The 22,548-nt window shown below is 45.4% G+C and overlaps 1 protein-coding gene across 2 annotated transcripts in view; it reads left to right on the forward strand.

The window, feature by feature from the left end:
• Positions 1 to 22,548, forward strand: part of LOC144762300 (exportin-5-like) — a 2,334,361-nt gene that overhangs the window by 204,239 nt on the left and 2,107,574 nt on the right. The gene's annotated exons all lie outside the window — the stretch shown is intronic.

Consider the following 22,548-nt stretch of genomic DNA (forward strand, 5'->3'; position numbering starts at 1 on the left):
ATACCGCCAAACCTTGCAGGCTTAGGTAAAGTTCTGAATGAAGTATTTTTCTCTGCCCAGCTGTTTGCTTTGTTTCCTACTTAATTTAGAATTGCCTGTGAGAGACAGCCCTGGGAATTCTCTCAAAATGAATGCTGTCTCTTTGAAATCTTTACGTGAAAAATCTGTTGTACAAACGGCCATTCTGTATGCTTTGTTTGTGCTTGCCATACAGGATGCAGGGCCTGCTACAGTTCCTGAAATGACGCGAGTTCATTTTTTCAATCATAATTGGCTTTAAAACTAATTTCTATGGCTCCCTCTGCCACACATGCTGCTCCCTAGTATCAAAGCAAAACAAAAGGGGATGATGGACGGAGCGTTTGAGCAAATCAAACACTCACCCCAGTCAACTGATCTGGGTTTAATCCATCACCATTCTTTAGCTCACTCGGCCACCCCAGTTCAGACATGGCCATATGCAAATCAGTCTGACCCTGTGCCTCATGGGAACAGGTCAGCCCGAACTGCCAAGCCATGTCTTCCCTGGACCGGAAACAAGCATCCTGGGACCGGTTTCGGATTCATAATCCTCATCAGCCAGGCTATCTTGAATCCAGTGTCCAGGAAAAACATGGCTTGGCAGTTCGGGCTGGACTGTTCCCATGATGCACAGGCTCAAGGCTGATTTGCATATGGCAATGTCTGAACTAGGGTGGAGTGCAAAAAAACGATGGATTTAGGCCCAGATCTCTGTACTGAGGTGAATGTATGACCGTGGTCTGCATTCTGTCCATCAACTGTTGTTTTGATTTGATTTGATTGATTTGATTTGATTTTACATTTTATAAAGCGCAGCGTATGCCCGAGGGTGTCTTGGCGCTAACCTAGTCTTTGCATTTGTCGCTCCCTAGTATCAAGCCACACACTGGTAACCGCCAACAGGCTGGCAGTCCCAAACAACGTCTGTGTGTTTCTTGTCTGGGAAACTCTAATGCTGTGATATGTTGCGTTTCTTATGATGGAACTCGCATGAGGTTGGTGAGAAGTCATCTCCTGTCTGTTGAAGATGCAACCAATACTGAAGGCGGGCCTGTATTGGGATGGAAAAATGATTGACTGATGGGCACGGGCACCCGTTTGATATCACTGAACAGAGGAATGCCGCCTCTTATTAGGGTTCTCAACCACATGTTTAGGAGGGTGAACCTCATGGTGCCTACATTTCCGATTTTCTTGATGGAAACCTACTGATTCAGAACACTTGATTTCCTATGTAGTGGATGTTATTTTCAAATGGTGTCTAATATGAATGCAATTTCAGCTAGGGTGCCCTTGCCTTAAACAACAAAGTATAGGATTGGAACGCCTAGGGGGATATCTAGCTCTTGGAGCCAAACCCCTAATACAGTTGAAAAGGACTCTGACTAATTCCACACTTCCTCCAAGATTTGTGGACCAGTTTATCATCACCGGATTTCTCTGGACTATTATGAAATCACCAACTACCCCGTAGGGACTGTCCTAAACAGTGGGATGCACAGGCACGTACTGAGAACAAGGCATGTTACTGGAGTTTAAGAAAACACACAAGCAGAGCACCGCACCAGGCTAGGCATGGTTGGAGAAAGGAGCAAAACAGACAGTGGTGGCGGGATGACAGGAAGTGGCACTTCCGTGGGGTGTAGCACTTGCAGGCCTTGTTTGCTCTTCATGTTCACTAGGGGATGGTTTACTGTTGAATGGACTGTAGCGGCCATTGTAGGAAGGTGGATACCGGACTATGGTTACCCCAGATTTTTTGCCTTGTGTTTAACTGGTTTTTGACTTATTTGGCCTGGGATCCTGCTAATCAGGGTCCCAGGCTATCTGCTCTCTCTGTAAAATGGACTCCATGTACCTTAGGTACATCTCCAATTGAAAATTGGGTCACCTTGTGAGACCCTGTACAGTGCACTGTAGGTACCCAGGGCATTGGTGCATCCAAGGCCTAGCAGGGGCTGCAGCATGTATTATGCCACCCCTGGCTGGCCACCTAAATTGACACAACTGGCTGATCACTCAGCTGGGGCAAGGTCGTGTAATCATCCCTTGCTTAGGTATAGTATTCCTATATCTACCCTTATATATAGACACACAGTAACCTATAAGTCACTCCTATGGCAGGCCTTAACAATCCTGGAGGCAGAGTGCTTGGTTATGTGTGAGATGGTGCTCTAGCATGAGCTGAGCCAGTCTGCAGCTTTCGGAACCATGTCCTTCTAGCTGTTCTATGATATTGCCATACCATATACTCTTAAGTGCATTATAATCCTCGCGGTTGAATGCTAACTTTGGTTTGGCTTTATCTAAACATGTCGTGTAAGGTGACATACGCTTTGGAATACTACCCCCTCGCCAATTCTGGTGATGGGGTAGCATTCCACCCTTCTAGAGGGAGAAGACATGTTGTTGCGGACTATCCCGGTTAAAGTTAACCAGAGCACCAGCGTCACAAAATGGATGCTGCTGCCACAGAAACCCGTCTGACCTCCTGCTGCTGGGAGTCCTTCCAGCGAGGGAGGCCTGGACAATAGGTTTCCTGCCTGGAGAGGTGCGAGCACCACCCCAGACAGGATTTTGTGTATTGGGACAGGGAGGGCTGAAAAGAAACAGACACTGCCTGGGGCACACTAGGTGCTCCATGCATAGTCCAGTTCAAACCGGTGCTGGGGCACTCCAGCCCCAGCGCGAAACTGGACAAAGGAAAGGGGGTGTAACCACCCCCCTTCCTGGTCCCACCCATAGGAGGGACCTAGTGAGTAAACCAGCCCCCTTATGTTTTATAAAGGTAGGAGCTGACCCAGGAGACTTTAGATTTATCCTGATGAAACTTTGATACGAAACGCTGGACCCATCGACATTCAAACCAACTTGAAGACTGAAGAATCTCCCTTGTGGCCAAGGAGTGACCACCCTGGGCAACCAGGCACCATCCAGCAACTAGACGGCTTGCTTTGTCCCCGTTCCCGCCGGAACTCGAGCGCAGAGCCTGACAAGGCCACGACTCCTCTGACCCCACTGCACGACTCCAGCACAGCTGAGCCCCGTTGAAGGCGTCTGAATCCGTGGAACCAGGCATCTTGGAAAGTCTTCAACTTGCTAACAGCGCAGCTCCTGAGGCATCCTCGAAGCTGTGCACTGGGGACTGAGACACCCTGACACGGAGCTCCACCTGCACTGAAGACCAGCCCTCCACACTCCACGAGATCTGCGTGGGGCCCTTCTGCTTGTGTTCTGCTCGGTGTGTTGCCTGGTTGCTGGCCCGTTGGCTAGTAGCCCTCTGACGACGATCCTTATGATAATCCATCGCGGGTCTGGTTGCTCCAGACTGGCCCTCGCTTCCCTGAAAAGGTGAAGTACCTCAGACCCTCCTGGTCTGCACCAGAAGCCTTGTGTATCCTGCGTGGGTTGCCTTTGCTTAGGCTTGTTGGCTCCGATCTTGAAGCCGACCCCTCCATCTGCGAGAACCTTCGTGGGACAGCTCCTCTCCAGCACCTGGTCGTCCTCGACGCCTCCTGGTCCGCGTGGCTGCAACGACAAGCTTCACCGGATTGCTCCTCGACGACGTCTGGTTCCTCCCTGGTTCCACCCTGTCACTGGCTGGTGACCTAGAGTCTGTCCCCTCTGCTTTCAGGTCCTCTTCATCCTAGGTCCCCCCTTGGATCCACCTGGACATCTTCCTCCTGGTCGCCTGCAGCATCTTCTTCCAAGGCTCCATAGGAATCAACGAGAAAACCCAACACACCTCGACACCTTTGCAACCGCAGCCCGTTGGTGAGGTAACGCGAGTACTTCGGTGCTCCTGTAGGGATTGACTATCCTAGTGTCTAGTTTTGTTAGTTGTAAATTCCTAGTTATACCGGAAGTGTCCTAAATCTTCGATTACTTACCTTTAAAGTTCCCATTGACTTTCTATTGACTCTCGCGTGAGTGTACTGACACTGCACGCGCCGCCTGTGGGCCTCCTACTCCTAACCTAACGGTCAGATAGTGTAGCCCCAGCGATTCTCTAGGCCCTAGGCCTCTCCTTTTCCCGAGTCGTGGTTCTTATACCACTTACTTAGTATATGGTTTTACGCGCCCCTAGGGCCTAACTGTAAATTGTGCTATTTAAAGTATTTCTAAGTGTAACTTGTTATGTGCTTTTGCCTCTGACATCAAAACAGCTGGCTTTACACGCCCTCCAGAGTCTTTTAGCCTAAGACTGTTCTGTCCATGCTACCACTAGGATAGCTGGTCTATAAGGTTGACTTACAACCATCACCATAAGGGTTGTTTGGACTGGTGCAAGGTGTTCACTAGAATAGTGAACATCATATACCAGACCAACTTCTCACAGCCATTCCCAGTTTGCACATGTTTTGCATCCCTGACCCTTTATTTTTGTTTCCACTTCTATGACCTCTAGTTTAGTGTCTCCCTTATCTTTGAAAGTCCTTTCAGAAACCAAAAACATACAAAATGTTTTAGATGATCCACAACAAAATCGAGCAGTATAAAAGAATGCATGTGAATCTTTGCTCACTGCACAGCCTAAATGTAATTACCTGTTTAAATATTAATAAAAATAACAACTCGTGTGCTCTCCCTTTTCTCCTTACTTTGCAGGCTTTACTGGATTTTGTTCTTGGTTCCTGGCTCAGAATCCAGGTCTTCCAAGGGACTAGTTACGCCCTACTGCATCCAGGAATCATTAAGCTGCATGTTCCCATTTCCATAGACCTGAAATGCTTCTAGCTTTGTACTAGTACCTACTATATGAAACTATACTCCGTCCCCATAACTTGTGACTTACTTCTTTGAGAGTGGGTTTTGTGTGGCCTGAGAGAAGACTGTCAGCTGTGTTCTCTTTCTTTCCCTATCCTTTCCCTCTTACAGTCTATTACTGCATTGGGGTTTCAATCTAGATTCAGTGACGTTTGGAGACAGGATTGTGAATTCCACCTAAATTCACCACTACCAGCTCGTACCTGACAACAGTCCCCTAACAGCCCTTTATTTCCACCATGAGGAGGTGGATAGAGAGGTTCTGAAAAACAAACTGGAAGCTATGCTGAGACTGGAATGGAAAACAAATGTCCGTTCCATTCATGCAGCTGGATTTTGGCACATGAGTTTGCCTGCATGTAGGAGGCAGGCTTAGTATATGGTTTACACTTAAGTGAAGCACCCTGCACTAATCCAGACAACCCTTATGGTTATTTTAGTGGTCTTCGACAATCATAGAACGCTCTCCAAATAGTAGCTGTGGAGAGCAGCCTTCAGGGTTAGTCCAGAAGGAGTGTTAAGCAGCTTGTTACCAGAACTAATTAGATTGTGTAGGTTAAACGAAAAATAACAGCTCCGTGTATTTATAAAAATTGTTATATTTATTATACACACTCACTAACACATTTGTATATCTCCTACCCAATACGAACAATATTTGAAAGGGAAACCGGTAAGAAAGAACAAATACATAGTGGTCTCCAGGTGGAGACCAAACCATATACTAAAGAAGTGGTATGTGAACTGCGACCGAAGTCAGCACTTGACCCAGAAGACTCGGAAGAGGTGGGGCCCCAAGGAACCAGGTAAGTAACCGGAACCCCTTGGAGGTTTTGTGCAGAGTGTAAACTCAGCTGCGTACTCAATGCAAGTCAATTGGGAAGTCACTGTTGTAGTTTTGAAGAAGGACCCTTCCCATTGGACCCGGAAGAAACCCCTTGGAAGATGGAAGGTTGGAGAGTCACCTCACCTGTGGATACACAAGAAACCTGGATACCCTACACTAGGGAAGCTGGGTGCATTGGTGTGAAGTGATGCAGGACTTCACTGATGATGCCGCTGGCGACGAAGGAGAAAGAGTCCGGTGGAATCCAAGGATGGATTCTTGAAGAGGAGTACCTGCAAGCAGAGGAGACAGAGTTTATGCCACCCTGAAGTGACCAGGAGGCACTGAAGACCAATGACCACCGATGACAGAAGATGCAGGAGAGGTGATGGTGACCTTGTCGCTGCAGCTGTGAAGATGAGGCGACACTGTGGAAGACCAGGAGCTATTCACGAGCTGTCCCACATTGGAAGTCGAGAACCAGTGGGTCGGTGTCCGCTGGGAGCACCAACAAGCCTTGGCATCCACAGACGTGGTAAACTAGGAGGGGGCAGTGTCAGCACTTTCCTGGTGACTCACCAAATGCAGGAGAGTCAGAGCAGGCCCGAGCAAGCGGAGGAGCCCACAGAAGCCAAAGTAGACCCTCAAGAGGACTCACAGCCCAAAGGCGCAGGAGTCGTAAGAGGACCTCGAGCAGCTCACCAAAGATGCAGGCCCATGTGCAGAGGAAGCAGTCAGGACGAAGATCTTGGCAGGAAGAGATGCTGGAGCTTCTTGTAGCCCGAAGATCTCTAGAGAACAGAGTCAACACTCCTTGGTAACAGCAAGTCAATGCAGTGTACATTTGTGCTGTTCCTGCAGTTCCGACGGGGGATACTGGCTTCATACTTGCTGAGAAGACAGTGCAGGCCTCGAGGGAGTTCCAAAACCACTACCTGAGCCTTTCGATGTCCGTGGGATGTCGGGAGCAGCAGACCGGTCAGCCTAGGTGCGTGCAGATGCAGAGGAGTGACTCCTTCACTCTAAGAGAGATTACTTCAGGTGTCCTTGATGCCCACAGGCCTGGAGAAGAAAATGGATGAAGCACAGGCACAGACGAACCAGAAAACTGTCAGTATGACGAGACCAGGAGCAACAGGATTCTTCCATGATGCAGTTGTGGTTCCCAAAGCGAAGTCCAACGAAGTCCAAAGTGCCCAGACGGTAGAAGTTGAAGTGGTTTTGGATCTGAATTTGTCCCACGACGAATCTGAATAGCCACCCGTAGGTAAACCCTTAAGTAACTTAGGGAAAGGGTTGGGACGATTCAGGGATTCCTACCAGAGGATGGGCTGTACAGAGGGATGGATACTCTCATGTCTTTTGTCCAGTTTCATGCCAGAGCGGGAGCCAAAGGTTCCCTGGACTTGCTCCAACTGGAGTATGCAAGGAGGGCACCAAATATGCCCTTCAAAGCAGTCTGGTAGTGCTGGCCCGTGCCCACACCCCAGCCCAATACACTAAGTAATGTCTGGGAGGGGGTCTCAACTACTTGTGACAGGAAACCTACTGTTCTACTTTTTCCTGCTCAAGCCTCTTTGCATGGTTAGCCCCCTGTTTTTGCCTCTTTTTTTTATGTGGTTTCAATTGTAGTGCACAGGGTCCCTGTCCACCAGGTCCCCTGTGCCAGTGCTTCTTCCCTAAAACATGTCCACAATTGGTACTGTAAGTCCCTAGTAAATGGTACCCTGGGTACCTAGAGCCTGTGAGCCAAAGAGGGTCCCCCATGACCCCTCTGAATCGGACCATGCCACTGCCTTTGCCTGCCCCTGTGAAGGAGAAAATGACAGTCGACATGGCAACCTGACTGGGTGCCAAGCCAGCCAGCACTGCCTGGAGGTATAGTTAAGTCACCCCTCTAGGAGGCCTCATAACCCTAAAGCTGGGTGCACTCTTCCACAGGTGAGGGCATATCTGCGTGAGCGGATATGCCCTTACAATATTAGGGTCCGCTCCTTAATATTGTACCTGCCAGGGAAGCCAGAGAGCATAAATGGGCTGGAAACTCGACAACTCAAGTTACACAGCACCATGATGGCCTCACTGAACACAGTATTTATTTATGGGTTTATACCGCGCTTGAATCAACTCCCGAAGGAGTATCCCTGCGCCGCACGCCATATCGGATGGGTCAGGACAAGAAAATAATCAAATGGGGGGCTGCTAACACTGGAACAGGAAAATTTTCAGCTTTTTTCTGAAAGTTAGATGGTCGGAGCACTTCCTAAGCGCGAAGGGAACTTTGTTCCAGAGTGCTGGACCAACAGAAGACATGGCTTTACCGCCTTGTCCGGACTGGACTTCTTCACAGTAGGTACTTGAAGCAGAAGCTGATTGGAGGATCTGAGGTTGCGGGCAGGGTTATCCAGTATTATGGGTATCTTTCATAGATTCACATGCCTGAATCATTCCCCGTCGTCGGGGTGGGAGTCCCCGGTATATAAAATAGTAATGTCCTAAAGAGAGAGAGAGAGAGAGATATATATATATATATATATATATATATATATATATATATATATATATATATATATATATATATATATATATATATATATATATATATATAATCGAGCTCCGTGGTTCCAAAAAACCAATAGAAAAGCACTCGCAGCAGGTTAAACTTCGTTTTAAAGTTTTATTGCGCAAAATAATCTCAAAACAGACGCGTTTCAGCTCTTGCCTTCGTCAGTGTCAGCTGGCGGCGACAAGGCGGAAGTGTAATAAAGCAAAACCATTGAAACAAACAATGGACCACTTTCTGCAATGTATGAGCGCCATCTTTGAATGGTTGATTACCCAAATTATTCAAAACAAAAACAATCAAGCAATGTTAGAACTGGTCAACACAAAACAAATGTTAAGCAGCCCGACTACATTAGTTGGACAATTATTTACATGCTATATACATGATATTTACATTTTTGAGCCCTGGATGGGCTAATTCATCGTGTTTGGTGATATAAACAACTCATTCTCTGTAAGTCAACCAGACCCACATTGCACTAAATCAATACAAACTCTCATTGGGAAAGGGCATCTGTAGGCTAATTCCATTCATATAACCTATAACCAATGTTATTTATTTACAATTATGGCCTGGATGGCCTTTTCTGTGTATTATTAATGACATGCATTCCTATCCATACACTCTAGCTTAAATAACCTAATGTCCTAAATTAATTTTGGATTCAAACGCCCGACCACCAACAGAAATTTCATAATAGTTCTTAAATAAAGCAAAGTATTCTCAGGTAAAGACACTTGTATTTTCAGCCCTCTTGTTATCAATTACTGTTTCTCAAAGGTGTGATAAAAGTTCCTCCCCTGCGTTCAGACCTCCAGGTGACTTTGTTTGGAGGTCCACAATGTATCTAGACTCCAAACGCCTAAGCTTCATTTTCAGGTCCCCGCCCCTTATGTTTTGTGGGACACAATCTAAGCTAAAGAAGCTAAGGAGGGTCCTGTCGCTGTTGTAGGTACTTGAAGCAGAAGCTGATTGGAGGATCTGAGGTTGCGGGCAGGGTTATCCAGTATTATGGGTATCTTTCATAGATTCACATGCCTGAATCATTCCCCGTCGTCTGGGTGGGAGTCCCCGGTATATAAAATAGTAATGTCCTAAAGAGAGAGAGAGATATATATATATATATATATATATATATATATATTTCTCCACGATTGCCCAGAAAGCAAGGATGCCACACAGCAGATGAGTGCTTCATACAAAGCTCATTATTTCAGAACCGGCAGTTTACTTCAAACGGTGAAATCCCTTACGCGTTTCAAAGCCGGGAGGCTTCTTCTTCAGAGGGTGCCGCTGTAAAGACTGAGTGCTCGCCCAGGCACCTACAACGCATGCGTCCATTCAACCCTAGTGGGCCTCACCGCTGAATTAAGTGAGTCATACTATTTAGGCATGCTGGTACTGGTAGTTTTATAAAACAGCGAGAAATATTTCCAAGTGGATTCAGTCTTATTACAGAGTCAATAAAGCAAAGTGTTACCCATGTGGGCAGAAGAAAAGAGCCAGCTCCCTTTCATTTTGCTCATCTGTGCCGCCAGGTCACAATATTCATGATCTTTTGGCCCCAATTGCAGTCTTTGGTGGGGCATCCTTTTTCGGCCAGGCGCCGACTTAACATTTCTCCACGATTGCCCAGAAAGCAAGGATGCCACACAGCAGATGAGTGCTTCATACAAAGCTCATTATTTCAGAACCGGCAGTTTACTTCAAACGGTGAAATCCCTTACGCGTTTCAAAGCCGGGAGGCTTCTTCTTCAGAGGGTGCCGCTGTAAAGACTGAGTGCTCGCCCAGGCACCTACAACGCATGCGTCCATTCAACCCTAGTGGGCCTCACCGCTGAATTAAGTGAGTCATACTATTTAGGCATGCTGGTACTGGTAGTTTTATAAAACAGCGAGAAATATTTCCAAGTGGATTCAGTCTTATTACAGAGTCAATAAAGCAAAGTGTTACCCATGTGGGCATATATATATATATATATATATATATATATATATATTTCCAACAAAGGTTCTTCAAAGAAGACGCCGCACACTACCTTGTTTATAATTACTTTATAGATTTATTTTCTGTTGGTTCCCCACCTACGCGTTTCGGACAAGCAGACTGTCCTTGATCACGGTTTAGAAAATAAATCTATAAAGTCACCTCACATTTAGTAACCTATCAGAGTCCTTTTGTAAATAGGACCAAACTTTGGCCAGGAGCCAATCAGCTACTATCACCCTCTAGCTCCTTCCTGGAAGGAGCCCTAGTCCCTCAGATTTTCTACCGCACGTCGTGTTAAGGGAGTCTCCACTGAGCTCTGCTCGGGTTTATGTTATTTTTGGATCTTATCCATATTTTTCTATATATATTTACTCTTGTAAAGGAGAGCTAGAGTCTACTATGTCTACCACTGCTAAAAAAGGGCTCTCCAGACCTTGCGCCTCGTGTAAGAAGCTGAGACTGCATGTAGATGACAAACATGAAGACTGCCTCTACTGTCTCTACCCTGACCATTCTGCCAAGGACTGCAAGGTCTGCCGCACTTTCTCTGTCAAGACTCTAAAAGACAGAGAGGGACGCCTGCTTCTATGGCTTCAGAGACTGAAGGACAAGGATCAAATAGTCTCTTCAGGTGAGAGCGAGTGTTCCTTTAGGAGCTCACACTCCTCTTCTAAAAGGCAGAGACAGACTTCTCCAGGTCCATCTACTTTGCCTCCTCAAAAGAACACGCCCAAGTCTTCAGAGGGTCGACCAAAGACCATGGCAGTGAAGATTTCTCCTCAGGAAACCACCTTCTAAAAGCCTGGGCTAGTGTCTTCTGCCATGCCTGTGACAGCGTCGACAGTCACCATCTCTGTCGACAGCTTCTGCCTTCACCACCTTGACGACATCTACTTCAACTTCGTTGTCGTCGGGTAGGTCTATAACATCTATAATTCCTGTTAAAAGATCGTCGACAACGTCTCCGTCGTCGACAGCTCCTTCGTCGCCGAAGCCAGTGTCGTCGACGAAAGTTCTTTCGATGACAACCTCGACGACGAAGCCGTCGTCGTCGACACCAGCGTCGACGAAGCCGTCGACGACAGTACCGTCGACGAAGACGTCAACACTGCCGTCGACGAAGAAACTCCCGTCGACGATGATACCGTCTACGACATCGTCGTCGGTACAAACGACAGAGAAGTCTGCGGTGGCCGTCAGTCTCTCACCGTCGACGACCACCCCGTCAACGGAAGGATCTCCCAAGCTGAAGTGTATCTATACACACTTCAGGATGTTAACGCATACGCTGATGCCAGAAGCGATGTCTCATAGCAGAGTCCAGCCACTGCCGCCGGCTAATTTACTGGAGACTGAGGACTATGAAGATGGCGCTATGTTCCCAGCCGCAACAAGCCCATCACAGCTGCTTGTTAAAGTACATGAGAGTTCGGACAACGAAGACATGGATCAGGAAGAAATCCCATATCAAGAAGAATACCATTCGCCTCCTCCTTCACAGCCTATGGTGTGCCTCCAGGCTTCAATTGTCACGGACCTCCAATTCCTTATAGCGGACTGCAAACAGCGGTTCCCACCTACTCCGACACCTCCAGTGATGCCACCTCAAGCTGTGTCATCAGCTCCTCCTCCTCGCCATAGACCACCTCCACTGGTGATTCCCCCAGATCCCGTGTCTCTGCCTCCGCAACAATCTTCGGATGAAGAGGAGGCAGTGGAAGAAGACGAGGAGGGTCAACAGGAAGAGGGAGAAATACAGGATGACGAGTGGAACGAATAAGTCATCTCACATCCAGCTTCCCCTGACCAGGCTCAGGCGGACTCTCCCCCAGAAGACATCGGTGGGTTTCACAATATTCTAGAACGAGCAGCAGCAAGGTTCAAGATAGAAATGACCACACAACCTCAGGACTGCTTCTTATACGACTTTAAGGAGTTTTTGAATTTAGAATTTGAATTTGAATTTATTTTGCATAGTTAATAAAAACCATTGCAGTATCTCCATTTTAAAATACATATACATACTGTACATTTTCACCGTAAACGTAATATTGCTTATAAAACGATATAATTCATTTTTTAAAATCTTCTAAATTAAATACAAATTTGCAATGGTGTTCGTCTTAGCATCAATTTTCTTTGTGAATCTAAAAAAGGTTGGGTTCCAGTGTCCTCTTTCCGCCGCCTTCATTGATTTGATTATGTTAGACAACATTTTACATATGGTTCAACCTAAACAAGAAACAGCAAGTTAAGTTAAGAGAAGTTTCTGCATCTTTTTCTCCACCTCCTTCATATACTTCACAAGGCCGCAGTTTAGCTGCGGATCATCAGGTGTGAAGCAGGCAAGAACTGCATTCCTTCGAGTGCGTATTCCTCGTTGGTTGAACAAAAATTTCAGCAAGCGTTTTCTTTCCTCTAGTAATTTGTCGCAGGAACACAACAAATGTGGCATATCCTCCTTTGCCTTACTACATAAACGACAGAGGTGGCCCACTTTATACCTCAGCCAATGTGGAAGGTGGGTTCTACAAGGTAACAGGCCCAATCTGAATTTTAAAAAGTTCAATTTCATGGTCCTTCAGTATCCTAGATCGAGATAAAGCTGTTGTCCTTGTTGAGAATAGGAGTTTAAAACGAACCAACCATGTGACCTCTTGGCAACTGTCGCCTTATCCTCAATCCATGAAAGGTACTTTGTGGTTCTCTTTACCAGCCTTTTGACTGTGGTGTGATTATTTGAGGTGTTCCACAGCTCCTGTATGCCTAGGTTCGACAGGCTTTTTTCCAAATACTTAGCAGCTTGCGAGGCCGGATTTCGCTGCAGTTCTGACCATAGTAAACTATTTAAGGTCCCCGGTTTTGCTTTCCTGATTTTGTCCCAAGTGATTATATACGCCCCCTGTCTTGCGAGAGACTGCTTCTGACCACCGAACTCTAATATAAGTTGAGCCGGGGAGGTATATTTTGGCAAGGCGAAGATGATTCTGTATGCTGATGTCACAGCCTTGTCCAGAGATACTGCATCTCTTCCTCTTTGTACCTCGCTGCCGTAAGTAATTGTGGGCAAAAGTTTGGCTCGTATAACTTGCGCCAGAGGAAGATGAGATGTGCTGGTGAGTTTGCCGTTTAGTTTTTTTAGCGAGACTGCTATCGCGATGCCTTTTCCTCTGATGCTTTCTTTTTGAATGATAAACTGGCCACTGTTATCAATTTTGACCCCAAGGTACTTATACAGTGTTGTGTCTTCTATGCGGTTGTTATTCCAAAACCAGCTATGTGGTGTTTTTCCTTTCTTATTGATTGACATTGTTTTGGTCTTTTCCAAGTTTATTGTGAGGTAATTCTCATCAGAGTATCTTTTTGTTGCATCCACAAGATTTTGCATCCCTATTTTTGTGTGACTGATTAAAACCAAGTCATCCGCATATAATAGTGTGGGCAATACTTGGCCTCCCAGTTTGGGTGCATGAGAATTACAATTAATAAGCACAGGAACAAGGTCTCCCAAGAACAGGTTGAAAAGCTTTGGGGCCAGAACACATCCTTGTTTGAGGCCTTTGTTTGTTGGAATGTGTCCTGACAAATGGGAGCCGTCGCCCAGCTTTACCTGTACCCATGTTTCGCTATGTAAGTTAATCAATAGGTCTAGTAAGTGCTTTGGTATTCCCCAACTCTTCAGTTTTGACCATAAAAGATTCCGATTGATATGGTCGAAGGCTGCCTTATAGTCTATGAAGCAAAAGTGTATTGGTATTTTTGTAGTTTTTAATTTGTCAATTAGCAGACCTATAGCCAGAATGTTTGTTGATGTCCCCACAGATTTAGAAAAGCCAGTCTGATTCGCAGGAATTAGCGAGTTTTCTGTAGCCCAGGCCTGCAATTCCTCCAATAGGATCCCAGCAAAATATTTTGCTTCGTTATCCATAAGGGCAACCAGCCTGTAGTTGCATGGTAACGATGTGTCCCCTGCCTTAAAAATTGGGGAAATAATAGAGCCCTTCCAGGAGGCAGGTAATACATTGAAGTGTTTGATTTCCAAGAACAGTGGCTCTAGGGCTTCAGTCCATTCCTTTTCATTCGATTTGTAGAGGATGGGAGGGATTCCGTTCGGACCTGGTGCCCCCTCTCTCCTTCCTTTTTAGGTTTCGACTTTTGGCGAGGGGCGAAGCCCCTCCCAGTCGAAATCTTTTGTTTTTAGTAGTGAGGTTAGGACAGCCTCTGTTTCCAATTGGCTAGCTCCATAAATGGAGGCTAGCCATTGGGAGGCAGAAGCTGTCAATCGCGCTTTCTCACGAAAACGCGATTCGGGGGCGTTTCTGGTGCTTTTTTTAAGCCCCACCCCTTTGTCCCGGGCCGCGCTGCGATTGGCTGCCGGCCCGGGACACCCCCGTGACGTCATTCCCGGGCCGCGCTGTGATTGGCTGGCCGGCCCGGGACACCCCCCTGACGTCATTCCCGGGCCACGCTGTAATTGGCTGCCGGCCCGGGACCTAACTTGTTTTTCTCGGGCTTCACAGGTTGAAATGCGGGTCGGGCGAGAGGGGTTGCCCGCTGCTGTGGAGCTCAGGGTGGACAATGGGTGGTTGTTACAGTCCCTGCCGCTGGTAAACTTGTTAGCTCTGGAAAGGGGGGAATTATGGGTGTAGGAAGTGGTGTTAGTAACCGTGATGTAGTACTCGCTCCTTATTGTTGACTGTTTCCGGTTCTTCCCCCAGGATAGTGTTTATATTGTGAGCTCTGTCTACAATGCGTGGTTAATCCCTGGTGGACAGGGCTGTCTAAAACGGCCCACTTACTCAATTGTGCACGCTTATCTGTAATGGAACCGCTGTTCATATAGGCTCCACGGAGAAGGATTTGAACCTGGCCCTTCCCTGGTAACTCGAATGAGATCTTAGTGACGATCGAGGGTTTGAAGTAACGTCGCCGGGGTGCTCTCACTGCCACCCTAAACTCTAGCAAGGTTGTACTTGTAGCCGCACCTTACATTTTGCTGTTCATTACCCCGCCTGATCCCTTTAACTGAGTTAAGGGGGCTCTGCATTAAAAATAAAGGGTGTATACTTGTGTGATGTAACTGGTGCTTATGTAAAGCGTTCGTAAACCTTCGGGTCGAGTTCGCACTGTATACAACTGCTATAAAAAAAAGCTCCAGAAGCCCCTAACGCTGAGGTGGGATATCTAATCCGCACCCCGAACTTTCTATTTTGACGTGGCCGTGCTTGGTCGGGATGTGGCTGTTTTGCTCTATGCATGTTATCGGAGTAGTCTCTCCGGGCCCTGCGTGTGCTCACCAGGCTCCTCGCCCCTTCCTCCCCCCGTAGGAATGTGACTTGTGAATGGAGTTGGGCATGCCCACGTCCTGCTTCAGGATCCGCAGCAGTGCTCCCCATCCTCTTTGCCGCCGCCTGCACTCACTTCCTGCCTCCGGCATTTGTTTACCTAAGTGCAAGTGCCCTCCTTTTAGTTAAAAATATAATTTTGCTTTGGGGGTGTGTTTGACAACTTTTTTTCTTTCATAATGTTGTGGTACATACAGTTAAAAGGTGGTTTGTCGCCTGTGGCTTTTTTATGACCTCGGTTTCAAAGATTGGCAGATTTTTCTGTCCCGCCAAGGAATCGTGGTTAGTATTTCACGATATTTCTCCTTGGGTAATTTTGAGGTCTATAATTAAGAACTATTGCCACGGTTGATTTTGATTGACTTTAGTGTCGCGTTGCCAGTATGGCAGAAATTTCACTGTGAATATTTTAAAGTTGTTGAAAGACTCATTGGTTTGTTGCCCACGCCTTTATGTATGTCATTTGGGCAGACAGTATGTCTCTGCCTTCTTTTTTCCAAATCATACTCTTCTGCATCCAGAGTCAGACAGACTCCGAAGTTGCGTGGTATGCATATTGATTGTATCGTTTTTTTATTTCAAGATATATATATACATATGGGAACCTGGGGCCTATGATACGACCCTTAGAATTGCCTTGAAGCACACGTTTTCAATTGTGCATGGGAAGGAAGTACATTGACACGTTGTGATGTGTGTTTCGGTGGAGGTGATAGCGCGCATCTAATAAAGTTGCATACCCATTGCTTTGTGCGCAGCGACCGCCTTTTTACATGTATGCATGTCATTCATGTTGCGTTTTTTTTTATCGCATCGCTTGTTTGTTTTCTTCTGACAAAAGTTCGCGAGTTTGCTTATTTAGAGGAAGTGAGTTGCAATTACAAAAAGTGGTGTCGAACTCGAAAACTACAATTATTTGGGGAAGTTTTTAATAACCTTGCATCAGCGAAGCGTCCTACTATGTCATAGTTTACTATTTAGCTGTGTACTCCCGTCGTGTTTTTTTTTGTTGTTTTTTTTTTTTGCTCGGTGAATAGAACACCACTGTCCAACGTGAAACCTGACCGTGACAACTCAGCCCAAATACATAGGCCACACCTCTTGTGAGCGGCAACGTGCTTTTGAAGGGGGAGTGGTGGGGTGGTTCTGTCAGAGGTGGGGCAGGGTAGACCATTGTTTAGGATCGGACCATTGGAAATATGCAGGTTTGAGTAAACTATGCGGCAAGAAAAGGCAAATAAGGCGGCTAATTTTTTAATGGCATTACCTCATTTTGTCATTCTTAAACTTGGTAAGTGTCTGGGCACTGGTTGCACCTCATTAGAACCAGTTGAACACCCACACACATAGCAAGCAGTAAGCAACTGAAATGTGTCTAGTTTGCAAAGAGCATCCAGCCTGCAGCAACTCTCGTTGCTGCTTTTTTTTTGTTGTTGTAACTTTTGAACTGTTTGCCCTAGAAACAAACCTGCAGGTTTTAACAAAGAGTTTATGCAGCAGATGATGGATTATGTGACACATGCGGCAGATTTATATAATTATGCGAAAATCTCCGCACAATCCATAATTCCAGTGGCCATGTTTATAATATACAATTTGCACGTCTCACAATGGTAGATTATCGTGTGGCGTTTACTACACAGAGTGGATTCGATCATTCAAGTGAGCATGCATGTCATTTGATTTTTAAAGGCTAAGTTGTGTAAGTGATTATAAGTAGGCATTGCTTAGCTTGAATTATTAACTTCTTCACCTCAGCTCTCCATATTAAGTTACGGCAATGTAGGAGCGATCATTCACTCTTGATTGGTAAAAGAGTTTTCTTTCGTACCGCAATAAAGTGAACGTCTCATCATAAATATAGCGTGAGCCTATCGTCGGCATTTAATGCTGTCGTCTGACAAATCGGTGATAGCAAACGTGTGTGGTGTGTTTTTTTTTTTTATTTGTATTTTTTTTATTACATAAAATATGTTGAGGTGTAGGGCGACAGTATACACCTGAAGACTGGAGTGCTTAGGCAGATGAACATTTTGACGAGTGGATTGATCTCATAGAAAACTTTTGCTCACCTTGTAGCTGTGTTTTACCATCGATTCCCATAAGGCCTCTTCAACGTTGTGCGAGCAAAATATAACGCCCGTGGAAGTGCCTACATTAGATCCTTTAATGAAGTTGCGTTGTGTAGGCTTTTAGTTGACCCTTAAATAAGTCGAACATTTGGTGGGTACTTTTTGAGACCACTGTACAAACTTGGGACCAACTTTATCTACCCCCATAATATCGGATACCGACCTTTAATACTTTACTAATTGTCATTACAATTTCCTGCGCTGCTGGCATCTTACTGTAGAACGAAATGGGCTTATTTCTCCATGTGGTGTAATAACTGCGTGAAGGTCGGTCGAGGTTAGTGCCAGATAATGGCAAACGGCGTTTCACTGTTGTCTACAGTGTTAGGCTGAGGATCAGGCTTCATGGTTTAGTGATCTGTCCCGGAGAACCAGGATTTTTTTCCCCCGTTGTTATACTTTAGTATAAAGGCTGTACATGCCCCTCGCGCCTCTATTTCTAACCGTCGTTCAAGAGTTCCTCTTTGATATTGATTGTGGAAATGAATCCTAAAACTTGAGTCTCTGTGAAACATTTGAAGTCGGCGTTCCTTTTAAATGAGGATAACTTATACAGGAATGTTCGGATTCAGTAGCTTGAGTACCATGTTGCTGAGGTGGTGTTGCAAGATCCTCTGTAAAGTGAAAATGGGCTTTTGCTAGCTCGGTTCTTAAGCCCTATAGAAGAGTGGATGCATTAACACCAGCCATCATGGAGTTTAACTATTTCGCCGTTACTATGTCCTTTCATGTAAATTAAATGTTTGGTGCGGGCAATGCCTTAATTGTTGCCTGGCTCTCCGGCAGTTTGCATATGAGACGAGGACTTCACCAGAGCCAGCATGTTTTAGAAAATGCAGGAGAACGCTTAAATGTGGATTTGAATATCGGCCTTGGAGGCGAAGCATCCATACTACAGCCTACTTTAACGTTGGAACTGGCTTCTTCCTTGTGGATACCAAGCAATGAGCACATAGCGCATGCAACTGATTGTGTTGTTACACCGAGGGTACTTAATTTTGGTCGTGTAGGGCTTGTTTCCTTCATTTGTTTGCTTGTTCTGATCCTTTAAATTGTCTTTTTTTTCTCTCCAGTTTTCTGTATTCTCTCAACTGCAACACTGAAGTGCTGCAGGTGTATCTACTTGTTAGCGTGGATGACCAACAGTGAGCCAACCGTACATGCACACGGTGGCCATTTTACACCGCAAACATTTATGGTTGGTTGCAGTAGAATCCAGTTAGCCGTGTCTGGTCTGAGTGTTGGGTTGAATAATCCTAGTAAGTGTGTTGAAGCAAAGTTGTAGAACGGACTAAACAGAAATGGCATGCGCATGCAAATTTAAAAACGGAATGTGCTTCTGTCCATTTATCCCATAACGAATGGCTGCCGACAGGATGCTGCAACATTTCACTAGCATCCATTTGCTAGCCTCCAATGTATGAGGCAGCCCCGTGTAGATTTCTAGGTACCTATTTTTAGGGTGCATTAAAATTGGCTTGAGTGGTTGCTTGCAGTGCTCCTTCATTTCTGTGGCACCCCCTGTGAGTGTTTTGTGGTAGCCGTTTGACTTGGCCTGATTAATTGTTTAAGCCTGACATTTTTATTTTACAGTAACATTTTTGAAAAGCATGTGCACAGCAGTTGGTGTCAACAGACCCCGTTTTTTTCTCCTTATATACAGGAAATAAACAAGTTTTTTTTGTCTATGCTTAGTTTATCGTCTTACGGGCTTCCAACGCTTGCTCCTTTTCCCCTATCGAGCCAGAAACGTAATATACGACAATTGAACACACACCTTTAAACCATCGTTGGCTTTGCACATTCCGACGTGATTTGTGCCTGACAAATCAGTAGATGGCAGAGAGGAATCCCAAGTATTAGATTAAGTCTTTGCGTTTTGAACCTACATATCGCAATAGTGTCCCATAATCGTCATAAACCTGCTCCGATAAAGCTACATCCTGGGTAGCTTCAGCACGCAATCTTTAAACTGTAATGGATGTCTAGGCTTCTGGGCTTAGCAGATGCCTTTTAAATGGCAGTTGAACAATGGATCCTAAATCATTTTTACACCTAATGGACCTAAAATTGAAGTAATCTGCTCTGCTGTTGGTAAAATTGAGCAAAAGACACACAATTGATGAACGGAATACAGAACAAATCAAAACATTCACCCCAGTCAAGAGATCTGGGTTAAATCCATCATTCTTTTGCTCACCATGCCACCCCAGTTTATACCTGGCCATATGCAAATCAGCCTTGACCCTGTGCCTCATGGGAATAGTACAGCCCGAACTGCCAAGCCAGATCCTGCCTGGACCGGAAACAAGCTTCCTATGACTGTTTTCGGAGTTTCAGAACAAATTAGAAGCAAGCACACAGGGTGACTATTAAGCCAACCTGTCATGGGCAGTTGGCGGGCTCTGGCCCACTCTAAGCTAACCTGTCTCGAGCTACCACGCATGCACGATCTCTGGCAAGATTCAGGAATAAACTGGCATGTGGAGGCATTGACCAAACAAGCATTTACAATGCAACGGTTTCGCCTTAGGAAAAGTTTGAGCTATTGGCATTGTAAATGACAAAATTTGTATTTATGTGTTGGTTTTGAAAACAGATAAATAAATGGCATTGTCCTTTACATTGCCAATAGCTCTAACTTTTCCAAAGGCGAAACCGTTGCATTGTAAATGCTTGTTTAATTTGGAGCCCAATTGTCTTTTGTAATTTCGTCGTGCCTGTGTTCGTGATTTGGCCTGTTTGTTTGTGTTGAGAATCACGCAATGGTATTAGTCCGTTGTCATCGATTTCTGTCGCCAGGTTGTCGATTGTATGTTGTGTGAAGTGACCTTTAAGATAGTTTACCCATGTTTGTTCGGAGATATAAGAAGAGATTCCGTCGTGCCTGGGGTTTATAAAGGAATTAATTGTTTTCCAAAATGTTGCCCCGTCATTCTGCTTAGTATCTGAATATAATTTTGCCCACAGATTATCCTCCATTGCTCGGTTTGCTTCCCATTTAGTTTTTTTTAAAGATGCCTTTAGTTCTTGCAGATTGTTGTTTCTCGCCGTGTTTTTTGGGAGATGCCTAAGTTGGCACATGGTCTGAGCAATGCATTTTTTTAAGCTTTTTATCTTTAATCTGTGATCATTTGTAAAAGAAGGAAAGAAGAGGGTTTGCGATTTGCGTCCCCATCTGCTGCACTGCTTAGATAAGGAAATATTCCTCATGCATGAAGTCATTCTGTCTTAAATTCATCACAATACTCCTAGTTCTCTGAAAACTTTTCACCGTTCTCGTACTTTCCATGTGCTTCAAAAGTGGATCACTCCGGAGACAGCCAGGTGGAACTTGAATGTTTTTAATTTGCATTTTCAAATGTCTAATGTTGCCGAAGCTTTTTCACAGACATGTGCTTCCAACATTCTTACGAACAAAGCCAGTGTCAAAACCCAATGCATTTCGAACTTATCATTAGTTCTTCTTCAGGGGTACTGGAAAAAATAGATAAAGGACCACATCAAACAAATATAAAAAATAAAATGTCATTACTTTAAAGGATGCAATAAATAAATCACTTCTACCTCCTCTCTTATCCCTAATACACCCAAGTGTGTAAACATTCTCTCCTATCCCACGGTAACCGTTACCCGATTTACCAATGAATCACATGATATCTCCAACAGCCCCTTACAACTTGAACTCACCCTCGCAAGTGCTCATTGTTAAAAACAAAGATTTAGTCCGAATGATGTACTCTCCCCACACCCCTAACTGGTCTTAAATTAATACCACTAGATAAAGATGGTAAATGTACCGGATTGTGTAAAAAAACAGCCAGCGGCTTGTAACGAGTCTTCGCTCTTCTCCAGTATTAGGGGTGTCTTTCATAGATTCACATGCTTGAATATTCCCCGTCGTCGAAGTGGGAGTCCCACGGTATATAAAAAATAGCAATAATGCTAATATAACATAAATGATAATATCATATAATAATAAAATAGAGATAATACACTGTAAAAACCTCTACAATGGTAACTTCCATAGGAAGACAGTATAAGAGAAAAAACTCATTTGTAACATATCAGTGTCATTATGTTGGTCCAAACTGCAGCCAATCAGGCTCACGCACCCTCTAGAACCTTCTCCCTTTAGAAGCTCAAGCCCTCAGATTTTCTACCGCACGTCGTGTGAAGGGAGTCTCCCTGAGCTCTGCTCAGTTTTCTTCAAAGTTTGTCTCTTCAAATTATTTTTCCAAGAATGTCAAGTAAGAAGTCCTTGTTTAGAGCTTGCTCTTCATGTGGGAAACTACGTTTGTTTGAGAAGGACCCCCACCAAAAGTGTATTTACTGCCTGTACCCTGACCACAAGGTGGATGAATGTAAAATCTGTAGAGCTCTTCCTTCTAAGACTCTCAGAGACAGGGAAGGTCGCCTTCTTATATGGTTGAAGCGCCTCCAAGATAAAGAAGATGTTCTGTCAGACGCAGTAAGTCTTCAGTCAGGCTGTTCCACTGTTCCTTCCAAGCGTGGGAGTGTTCAAGACTTGCCTTCTCCTTTTCTTCAGAAAAAGAAAAAGCTGGCTTTGCCTGTGGCACAATCTTCAAATTCTATGCCTTCTGTGTCAACGCCCACGAGACCTGGCTCTCAGGCGTCTTGTCCAGGCTCTATCAGTATTCTGACAGTCCTGACTCCCAGGTCGTCGACGGGCTCGTCGACGACCGTTCCGTCCACAAGATTGGCTTTGCTGTCTTCGTCGACGACCTCTGTGACGACGACGTCTGCTTCCTCGTCGTCGACGACGGTGATGTCGACATCCTCGACGTCGACGAGAACTCCTACGATCCCGTCGACGATCCCTATTGTCTCGTCGGCGACGAAGTTGCCGTCGACGAAGAAAACCTCTTCGACGTCGAAGA

The sequence above is a fragment of the Lissotriton helveticus genome, chromosome 6 (assembly GCF_964261635.1).
Source record: "Lissotriton helveticus chromosome 6, aLisHel1.1, whole genome shotgun sequence".
NCBI lineage: Eukaryota > Metazoa > Chordata > Amphibia > Caudata > Salamandridae > Lissotriton > Lissotriton helveticus.